This window comes from Pseudorca crassidens, chromosome 14, assembly GCF_039906515.1.
Source record: "Pseudorca crassidens isolate mPseCra1 chromosome 14, mPseCra1.hap1, whole genome shotgun sequence".
In the NCBI taxonomy this organism is placed as follows: domain Eukaryota; kingdom Metazoa; phylum Chordata; class Mammalia; order Artiodactyla; family Delphinidae; genus Pseudorca; species Pseudorca crassidens.
This window is the reverse complement of record NC_090309.1, coordinates 70895999-70906231: the sequence shown is the minus strand read 5'-3', so window position 1 is coordinate 70906231 and position 10233 is coordinate 70895999. Positions and strand designations below refer to the sequence as shown.

Genomic DNA, 10233 nt, shown 5'->3' with positions numbered 1-10233 from the left:
ATGAAGACAGAGTATTCAATCTTTTAAAGACAGCCATAAGTTCCCTCTCTATATCTGTGGGCCTCCGGCCTCTGTCTGAACTCTTTTCCTGTTCTATTGATATATCTACGTTTACTTTGCTACCTTAGGTCTTTAACCAATGCCCCTTTCCTCAACACCATTCCCCTAGTGCCTTCTGACTGCCATCGATTTGGTTTTTATCCTCCACAAACACCTCTTTCTAACTCTACAACTCAAGAGGAGTAAAGTTAGGAAAAGATCCTGCAGAGGCTCTCAGCTTCTCTTTACCCACAACTCTCCCCCATGCACTTGAATTATGTGAATTCGTCTCTCATCCTGGCATCACGAGCAAGGTCAAGTCAGAGAAGATACCCAGCTTTCCAGGGCTGGAGGAGGCAGAGCCAACATGTGCAGTAGCCCTACTCCCACATGTGGGATGGATAGGGTGCAGGGTCAGATTTCCCCAAGGCTGGATGCAGAAGGACACTAGAAGTCCAGAGGTTCTTTCTTTCTTTTTTTTTTTTACTTGCCAAGTACTTGGATGGTGCAAAGATATCAAGTGAATTCAATTCGTATACAGTTGCATGTGATACTCAGGTGTTATAAACAAGGTGGTATACTTGCTCCCCTTGGGAAACTTTAGAGGCTGGGCTACACTCTGGCATTGTAGAGGAGAAAAAAATGACTAAGATCTGATCCCCACCCCCTAGGAACTCACAAGCAGATATGAGCAATTGCAATACAGGACAGAGATCATTGAGGTGGATTCCAACAGCAGGCTAGGTACAGAGAACTGCCAGAATTGTTCTGAGGATATTACAGGGTAGGCCAAGAATCAAGGACAGCTTTGGAAGAAGGAGGTTGGGGTGGAGTGAGGGAACATTCAAAGAAAACCTGGGAATGTTTGGAGGTTTGCATGGGTGTGTGGATCCAATATCAGAGAGTCAGGTCATTGTCAGTGGAACCTGAGCTCTAGGAAGAGCTAAAGAGATTCAAAGATTTTTAAAGACCTATCCAGATGCAAAAGGTAGGGTGACAACTTTTACCACTGTTTAGAGAAAGCAAATATCTGAGGGCAAGAACAGCTAGAAAGTAATCTGTATCAACACAAGACAGTAATTTCTCCTGAAATGACTAAAAGGGTCTAACCCAAAAGACTGGGTTGGATTGTGGAGGATGAAGGAAACAATTTCCTGTTATATCTATTTACTAGATCAATAATAAGAGGTGCAGAGGCAGAAGATATTTGGATATTGCATATACTTCGTATTTAATGTATTTAAAGATGGAACTCATGATCTCTCCCCCAAGTCAGCTATTCTTTTTATAACTTAGGTGGTCTGGAATATTAGGGTGGAGCAAGTTCCCATGGGACAGTAAGGTTGAAGGAGGATTTGGGGACCAGGTGAGAGGTAGAGGGGCCCCAACATGGCTCTACGGATGGGCCCTAGAAGCACAGCAAACTCTCTAAGATCCAATGTAAACTCAGGTATGGTATAGAGAGGTAGGTCAAATCCTAGGGCTGACGGGACAGGCACTGCACCTAGGTCGCAAAATGCTTTCATCCTGGAAAAGAGAAGAACTGGGCTTAACTGTAAACTAGTGGCTGGGGTGCTGTGGTATGAGAGAGATAGGAAGAAGAGCCTTGAGCACCTTGTAGTGCCAGAAAGTAATGACGTCCTCATAAAAACAAAAGGATGGGGTCATGTCAAAGGGACCCAGGAGTCCACCTGAAAGAGCTCTCAGTGGCCAAAGCTGGAACAATTTGAGCAATGATATAAATAATGCCGTATTGGACTATAACACAAAATAGAAATTAGGTGTACATGAGTTCATACTGTTATAATAAAATAATTGAATAAATAAATAAGGAGCCAAATCTCCCTAACACAAGAATTCCAAATAATATATGTAGATATACCCCACTCCAGGAAATGGAGCTTAATAACCTCTCACTCTCTACAACCCCTGTATGGGCAAAAGTAAGAGGCTTGCTTCCAAAGAACAGAGTATTGAAAGAGAAAAATAGAAACTTCACATTGGAGAAGTCTGGCAAGCACTACCTTAACCGAGTACTGGAAATTAGTGTCACCAATTGATATCATGTACCACCTGATACGATGTAACGAGAAGGGCATGTCACCTCAGTATTCTTCCCCAAACCTCGGTCTAAGCATAAGGAAAACATTAGAGAAACCCAAATTTAAGGACGTTTTACAAAAGAACTGCCTAGTACTCCTCAAAACAATAAAGGTCATAGAAAACAAAGATTGAGAAACCAAACAACAGTTGTTACTGTATAGGACCTACAGTACTCAAAGGAGAAATAAACAAATCCACAATCATAGTGAAACTTTATACACTTGTCTTAGTAACTGGTGGAACTATATTCAGTATCCTGTAATAAACCATAATGGAAAAGAATATATATGTATAATTGAATCACTTTGCTATACAGCAGAAATTAATACAACATTGTAAATCAACTATACTTCAATAAAATAAATTTTTTTAAAAAAGAGACAAGAAAGAAAACTATCAGGAAAAAAAAAAAAAGAAAGACTGAGAAACCATCACAAGATCAGAGGAGATGAAGGAGGCATGACAACTAAATACAGGTCCTGGACAAAAAAAGGACGTTAGGGGAAAAACTGGTGAAATTCGAATGAAGTATGGAGTTTAGTTAATAGTGAATGTACCAATGTTGTTCACATAGATTTTTCAAATATAATAAAGTTAAAACATTAGGTGAAACTGGATGAAGGACACACAGTAACTCACTGTGCTATCTTTGCAACATTTCTGTAAATCAAAAATTTCCAAGATAAAGTGTTATTTTCTTTTAAGGTCAAATTTATTGTCATAAAGTTATTCATAATACATTATTATTTTTTTCCTTCTTGGTTATCTATTTTAAATACAGCAGTGTGTATGTACATTTCAATCCCAAACTCCCAGTCTATCCCTCCCCCCAACCCTTCCACCTTGGTAACCATAAGTTTATTCTCTAAGTCTGTGAGTCTGTTTCTGTTTTGTAAATAAGTTCATTTGTATCCATGTTTTTTAGATTCCACATATAAGTGATATCATATGACATTTTTCTTTCTCTGTCTGACTTACTTCACTTAGTATGGTAATCTCTGGTTGCATCCGTGTTGCTGCAAATGGCATTATTTCATTCTTCTTAATGGCTGAATAATATTCCATTGTATATATGTACCCCACTTCTTTATCCATTCCTTTGTTGATGGACATTTAGGTTGCTTCCATGTCTTGGCTATTGTAAACAGCGCTGCAATGAACATTGGGGTGCATATATCCTTTCAAACCATGTTTTTCTCTGGATATATGCCTGGGAGTGGGATTGCTGGATCATATGGTAGCTTTCAAATAAAGTTTAAAAAAAAAAATTAAAATTACTACAGTAACAAGTATGTGGGAAGAGGTAAGTAGAGTTATAATATCCTAAGGCCCTTGATTTATCCATAAAAAGGATAAAGGTTTTGATTAATTTAAGAATTTGATAGGTTAAATGTGCATATTGCATTTTAAAAAGAATCCACTAAAAATGGGGTTGGCGAACTCTTTCTATAAAGGGATGGACAGGAAATATTTTCGTCTTTGCAGGCCCCCTGTAGTCTTTGTTGTAACTACTCAACTCTACTGTGGTAGCATGAAAGCAGACAGACTGTGTATAAAATGGGTGTGGCTGTGTTCCAAAACTTCTTCATTTACAAAAATAAGCAGCAAGCTAGATTTGACCCACCTGCCACCATTTGCCAACCCCAGCACTAAAAGAACAGAAACAGACAGTATAACTTCCAGTTAGTAAAGGGGAAAATAGAGAGATTAATTTAAAATACTTAGTTGTCTAAATAAAGACAAGAAGAAAGAGAAAAATATAAAACAGGAAAAAATAGGAAGTGCAAAGTAAAAGGGTAGATTTTGGTCTAATTATTTGAGCAATTACATTAAATGTAAGTGGAATACATGCTCCAGTTAAAATCTATTTATTTTAGATGTATCACTTACAATTAACATATATTTATTTTATTCAAGTATAGTTGTTTTACAATGTTGTGTTAATTTCTGCTGTACAGCAAAGTGTTTCAGTTATATAAATATTCTTTTTCATATTCCTTTCCATTATGGTTTATTATAGGATATTAAATATAGTTCCCTGCACTATACAGTAGGACTTTGTTATTTATCTATTCTATATGTAAGAGTTTGTATCTGCTATTCCCAAACTCCCAATCCATCCCTCCCACACCACACCCCCTTGGCAACCACAAGTCTGTTCTCTATATCTGTGAGTCTGTTTCTGTTTTGTAGATTAGTTCATTTGTGTCATATTTTAGATTCCACATATAAGTGATATCATAACAAATAACATATATTTAGATTTTGGTTTATTTTGTATCCTATATTACAACAAAGGGATATAGAATGGTCGAAAGTAAAAGAGTGGAAAAAGATATACCATGCAAATACCAACCAAAAGAAAACTGCTATAGCAATACTAATATTAGACACAGTAAGTTAAGGCAAAAAATATCACTAGAGATAGAAAGTCAGCATAGTGATAAAAGATTTAATTCACCAGTAATAAATTATGATTTTAAATAACAATTAAAAATACATAAAGCAAGGGGGCTTCCCTGGTGGCGCAGTGGATAAGAACCCGCCTGACAATGCAGGGGACACGGGTTCGAGCCCTGGTCCGGGAGGATCCCACATGCCACGGAGCAACTAAGCCCTTGCATCACAACTACTGAGCCTGCGCTCTAGAGCCCGTGAGCCACAACTACTGAGCCTGCGTGCCACAACTACTGAAGCCTGCGCTCCTAGAGCCTGTGCTCCTCAACAAGAGAAGCCACCACAATGAGAAGCCCTCGCACTGCAATGAAGAGTAGCCCCCGCTTGCCACAACTAGAGAAAGCCCGCACGCAGCAAAGAAGACAAAACACAGCCACACACACACACAAATATATATATATATAGTAAAAATCTACAGTACTCAAAGGAGAAATAAACAAATGCACAATCATAGTCGGAAATTTTACACACTTGTCTTAGTATTTGGTGGAAAAGAGCAGACAAAAGCTTAGGAATAATATAGACTTGAACATCAAGATTAACAGAATTGGACTTACCTGGCGATCCAGTGGTTAAGACTGTGCAATTCCACTGCATGGGGCACAGGTTCTATCCCTGGTTGGGGAACTAAGATCCTGCACGACCAAAAAAAAGATTAGCAGAATTGACCAAATGGACTTAGACTACCATCACCACCTTCCACCCCGCCACAGGCAGCAGGGGAACCTCTGAAGAGACACTATTTTTAACACTTGCAGAATACGTCTTATCTTTAAGCACAGATAGAATTTTTTAAATTGACCATAAACTGCGAATAAAGTCTTAAAACTATTTCAAAAGATTGAAATTAAAGTATATATTCTGACCACAATGCAACTTTGGTAGACAACTAGAAAATCTTATGTCTAGAAAATTTTAAATTTCTACTAAATAATCTATGGATCAAAGAAGAAATCATTGTGGAAATTAGAAAATAGTTGGAACAGAATTATAACAAAAATTCTATGTATCATAACTTGTGGAATGAAGCTAAAGTAGTAATTAGGAGGAAATTTATATCTTCAAATGCACAATTAGGGGAAAAGAGCTAAAAGTGAATGATCAAGGCATTCATCTTAAGAAGTTAGGGGAAAAAAAAACCCAGCACAATAAATCCGAAGAAAGTAGAAGTAGTTATATGTCAATTATATCTCAATAAGCCTGGGGGAGGGGGAAGAAAGTAGAAGTAAGGAAATAATAAAGACAAACGTATAACTTATTGAAATAGAGTACAAATATACAGAAAAGTTCATTCTTTGAAGGGATTAATTACAATTGATAAATCTCTAGCAAGACAGATAAAGGAAAAGGAAGAGAGAGAGAGAGAGGGAGGACAGGCACAAATAACCAATATCAGAAACACAAAGGAGACAGTACTACCTTTGAATAGCTTTATGTCAATACATTTGAAAATGTAGATTAAATAGAAAACTTGCTAGAAAATATGGCTCTCCTAAGCTGACTCAAAAAAAACACAAAAACCCGAAACAAAAACAAATTGTCAATAGTATTATAACCTTCAAATAAGTTCAATCTGTAGTCAAAAATCTTCACTCAAAGAAATCTCCAGGCTTGTATGGCTTTGCCGACGAGTTGTACCAAATGCTGAAGGATCAAATAGTTCCATCTTCTATAAACTCTTTCGGAGCATAAATAAAAAAAGAGGAAACATTCCCCAACTCATAAGTCTAGTATAACCTTGATACCAAAAGCCTGAAAAGGACAGAGCAAGAGAGGAAAATTACAGGTTGGCTTCACCCATAAAAATAGGTCACAAAAATCCTAAAAAACATTAGCAACTGGAATACAGCAATACATTTAAAGACAAAGTGCCCAATTAACTTATGAAGGTGTGTTCACACGTTAGTAATTACTAGTAATCAGAGAAATTTAAGTTAAAACCACAATGAAATATCATTACCACATATACCAGGTTGGCTAAAATTAAACAGCCTGACAATACCATGTTGGCATGAAAAAAGAGCAACAAGAACTGCTATTCACTACTGGTGGAACTATTAATTGACATAACCACTTAGGAAAGACAGTTTGGCACTGTCTACTAAAGTTTGAGTTACACCTACTCTATAACCTAGCAATTCCACTCTTAGATAGGTACTTCTATCAGACATTCCCAAATTGTGATTCCTGACCAACAGTCTCAGAATCATTTGGAAACTTCCTAGAAATGCCAAATTCCTGGCCTCCAGTCCAACTTAAGCAGCAATCAGTGCCCAGCAATCTGTGTTTTAACAAGCCCTCCAGATGATTCTGATACATGTTAAAGCTTGAAAACCACTGCCATAGAGAAATAGGAATATATGTTCACCAAGACACATGGACAAGCATGTTTTTAATAGCATTGTTGATAATAGCCAAAGATGGAAACAAGACAAATGTCCAACATCATAATGGATACATTTATTATGAAATAGTTATACAATGCAATGAACTAATAAAAGTGAATGAATCTCAGCTGTACAAAATAGCGTGATGACGCTCAAACAAAATGGTGAGTAAATATTTGAGGCCACCCCAAAAATACATTTTTATATACATATAGAAAAAGGCTCTTGTCGAAGCATATACATGTTTCAAGAGCCCAAAACTGTACCTCCAGCCTTAACGTTCTTTTTAGAGCTCCAGGCTGGCATATAACTAGTACCTGCCACATAATGTGTGCTCAGAATAACAGGCCTCATTTTTTATAATCTTTATAGTGACTGCAGAGTATTTTATAATATGGACATATCATATTTATTTAACCAGCACCTTGTTGATGGGCTTTTCAAGAATATTACTTTGGCTGCCCAAATAAACTGAAAATTCTATAAGGTGAGAGATCCTGTCTTCTTCTAAGACAGTGCCTGCTATTCAGTAGTTATTTAATTGAATGGACTTTCCAAATTAATTTTCCTATAAGAAAAAAATGGCCTGGCCAGTTTTATTTATCTTTGTTACAGCATAAATCAATTCCTCATAAATTTAACTCTAGAAAATTAACTCTAGAAAATCCAGTCAATTCTGGGCATGATGACAAAATAAATCGTCTACACTTGGAAAATATTCTAGACTTGGAGTAGTGTGATCCTCCAAGGTCATTTAATTTCCCTACATGATATCTCTTCTCAGTCTCAATGCAACAGCTGCTAGGAAATGTGTCAAGCATTGGAGTTAGGAAACCATATATCATACATTTTCTGAGAGTACCTACTTAAAGCGTTCTTAAATGCTCTTGACCCTGTATTCTAATGTGTGATTTGGAACATATGACACCATATCTGGACCTCTAGGGAGTGACTGGCTCCAGAGAAGATGCTTATAGGGCAAAACAGGCCATTTGGAAAGCCTGCTCCTTTGAAACCTTGCCTCCATACTCTCTGGTTTATAACAAGTGATTCTTCTTCAATCCTAGAAGAATCGTAAAGGAGCTTCCTTGAGCATTGGCTGTCAGAGCAGGGCACAAGGGCAGCTGAAGGAAAGGGCAGCAGGTGTATGGCTCAGAGAAGAGATTTAAGCAGCAAGCCCATTGGCTGGAGCCTTGGAATGCCCACTGTGATGTCATATGGAGTCATGAGGTATAAAACTGGCTGAGAGGGGCATGGGGTTGAGTAATGGCTCTGGTTTGGAGGCTAACCATCCCACTGCCACAATATGTCAGCCTTCTACTATTATTTGGTTTCCTTGTCTGGAGGCTTTGGGTGAGGTTTTCTGGGAAACACAGTAGGAAACAGGTGGCAGCCAAGACGCACTCAGAGGTATGTGATGCAACACTCTCTTGAAACTCACTGCTCCCTGTCCCTGCCCCTGTCCCTGGAGACATAGAAACTCCTAATCTTGGGCAGTGGGAGGAATTGATGGTGGGAAGAGGGGAGTTGAGGTAGTGCCTATGGATGTCATCCTGCAAGTCACTCTCAGTCCTTTTCCCTTCAATACATTTCAACAAACTTTGAGCACCTATTATATATGGCAGCATACTAGACATTGAAGAATAAAACACCACCTCCACCTTTTCGAGGTATAGTGGGGGAGAAAGTCAGACATATATACATATATATATATATATATACACACACATATATATATATATATATATATATAAAACCCAAGACATATATATATATATATATATATATCCCAAGGAAAGAGAAAGGGATGAGTTAATAGAGGTGTAAATATTGCTGAAGAGATGGGAGGTAAAGAGTATTCTAGGATCTATAAAATGCCTTTGCAGGGAGCTTAGGTTTGAGCTGTGCTTCAGAGGAAGTGTAGGATTTTGAAGGTGGATAGGATGGGTGGAGGAGAGTAGTGGAAGATTTTCTAGAGAGAAGGAATTGACCGGGGGAAAGCATGGGAAGCAGAAGAGCGTTGGATGTGTTCAAGGAGAGGTGAAGACACCTATCAGGAATGGAGTGTACAAGTGTAGGGAACCAGTTGGGGAAAAGTGAGAGAAAATGTCACAAAGTGGTTAGAGGTCCCATTGTAGAGGGCTTCAAACACCAGACTGAATACTTTGTATAAATATTATTCTGTCTGCAATTGAAAGGCATCAAAGATTTTAAAGCCAGGTGAAAATGTGCTTAGATCTGTGCTTTAGAGCACAGAATTTAAACTTTAAAAAGTTTAAACTCTCAACTTTTTTTTTCTCAAACACACCACTTGGGAGTCTAATTAAAAAACAGATTCTGATTCAGTAGCAGATTCTGAATCAGTAGAATTCTGATTCTAATTCAGGAAGGGATTGAGATTTTGCAATTCTAATGAGCTCCCAGGTGATCCTATTGCTATTGAACTGAGCACCATACCTTATTTCGACTTTTTTTTTTTTTTTTTGACTGCGTCATGTGGGTTGCGGGATCTTGGATCCCCAGCCAGGGATTGAACCTGGGGCCATGACAGTGAAAGCACCAAGTCCTAACCATTGTACCGCCAGGGAAGTCCCAAGCACCATGCTTTGAATGTGAGGCTTTAAATAACTCCAGTGAGTGCATGTGGTGGTTCTCTGGTGTAGCTAATCCAATAGGAGTCTACTTTAAAGAATTAATAGGAGGGCTTCCCTGGTGGTGCAGTGGTTGAGAGTCTGCCTGCCGATGCAGGGGACACGGGTTCGTGCCCCGGTTCGGGAAAATCGCACATGCCGCGGTGCGGCTGAGCCCGTGAGCCATGGCCGCTGAGCCTGCGCGTCTGGAGCCTGCGCGTCTGGAGCCTGCGCTCCGCAACGGGAGAGGCCACAACAGTGAGAAGCCCACGTAAAAAGACTTAGTGGGAAGGAGGGGGAAGGAAGTGAAAGAATCAGAGCAGTAAGTTGGAAAAGAGGACATTGATTCATTCCCCCGGTGTTTATCACCCACTGCCACCACCATGTACAAGGCACTCCTCTGGGCACTATGGATGCAGCAGTAAATGGAAGGGACAAAAATCTCTGCCCTCGGGACTGTGAGAGAGGAGGAGGGTCCTGAGGTGAAAGTTCGGCTATAGGAAGTGAGGCAGAAACAGAGTAAAGGGATTGAGTCTTTTTTTTTCCTGATTGGGCCTCAAATATAAAGAGTTAATTATAAACATTATCATCATTTTCCTATGAGGACTATATTCATC

General features: G+C 38.7%; 1 long non-coding RNA gene across 1 annotated transcript; it reads right to left on the bottom strand.

Annotated features, from left to right (window-relative positions):
• Window positions 1-2902: 2902 nt before the first annotated feature.
• Window positions 2903-6716, bottom strand: LOC137205701 (uncharacterized). Its single transcript, XR_010934263.1, has 3 exons — window positions 6156-6716; window positions 5157-5234; window positions 2903-3383 (listed from the first exon to the last, which is right to left on the bottom strand). It is a non-coding gene; the product is annotated as an uncharacterized lncRNA (long non-coding RNA).
• Window positions 6717-10233: the final 3517 nt, after the last annotated feature.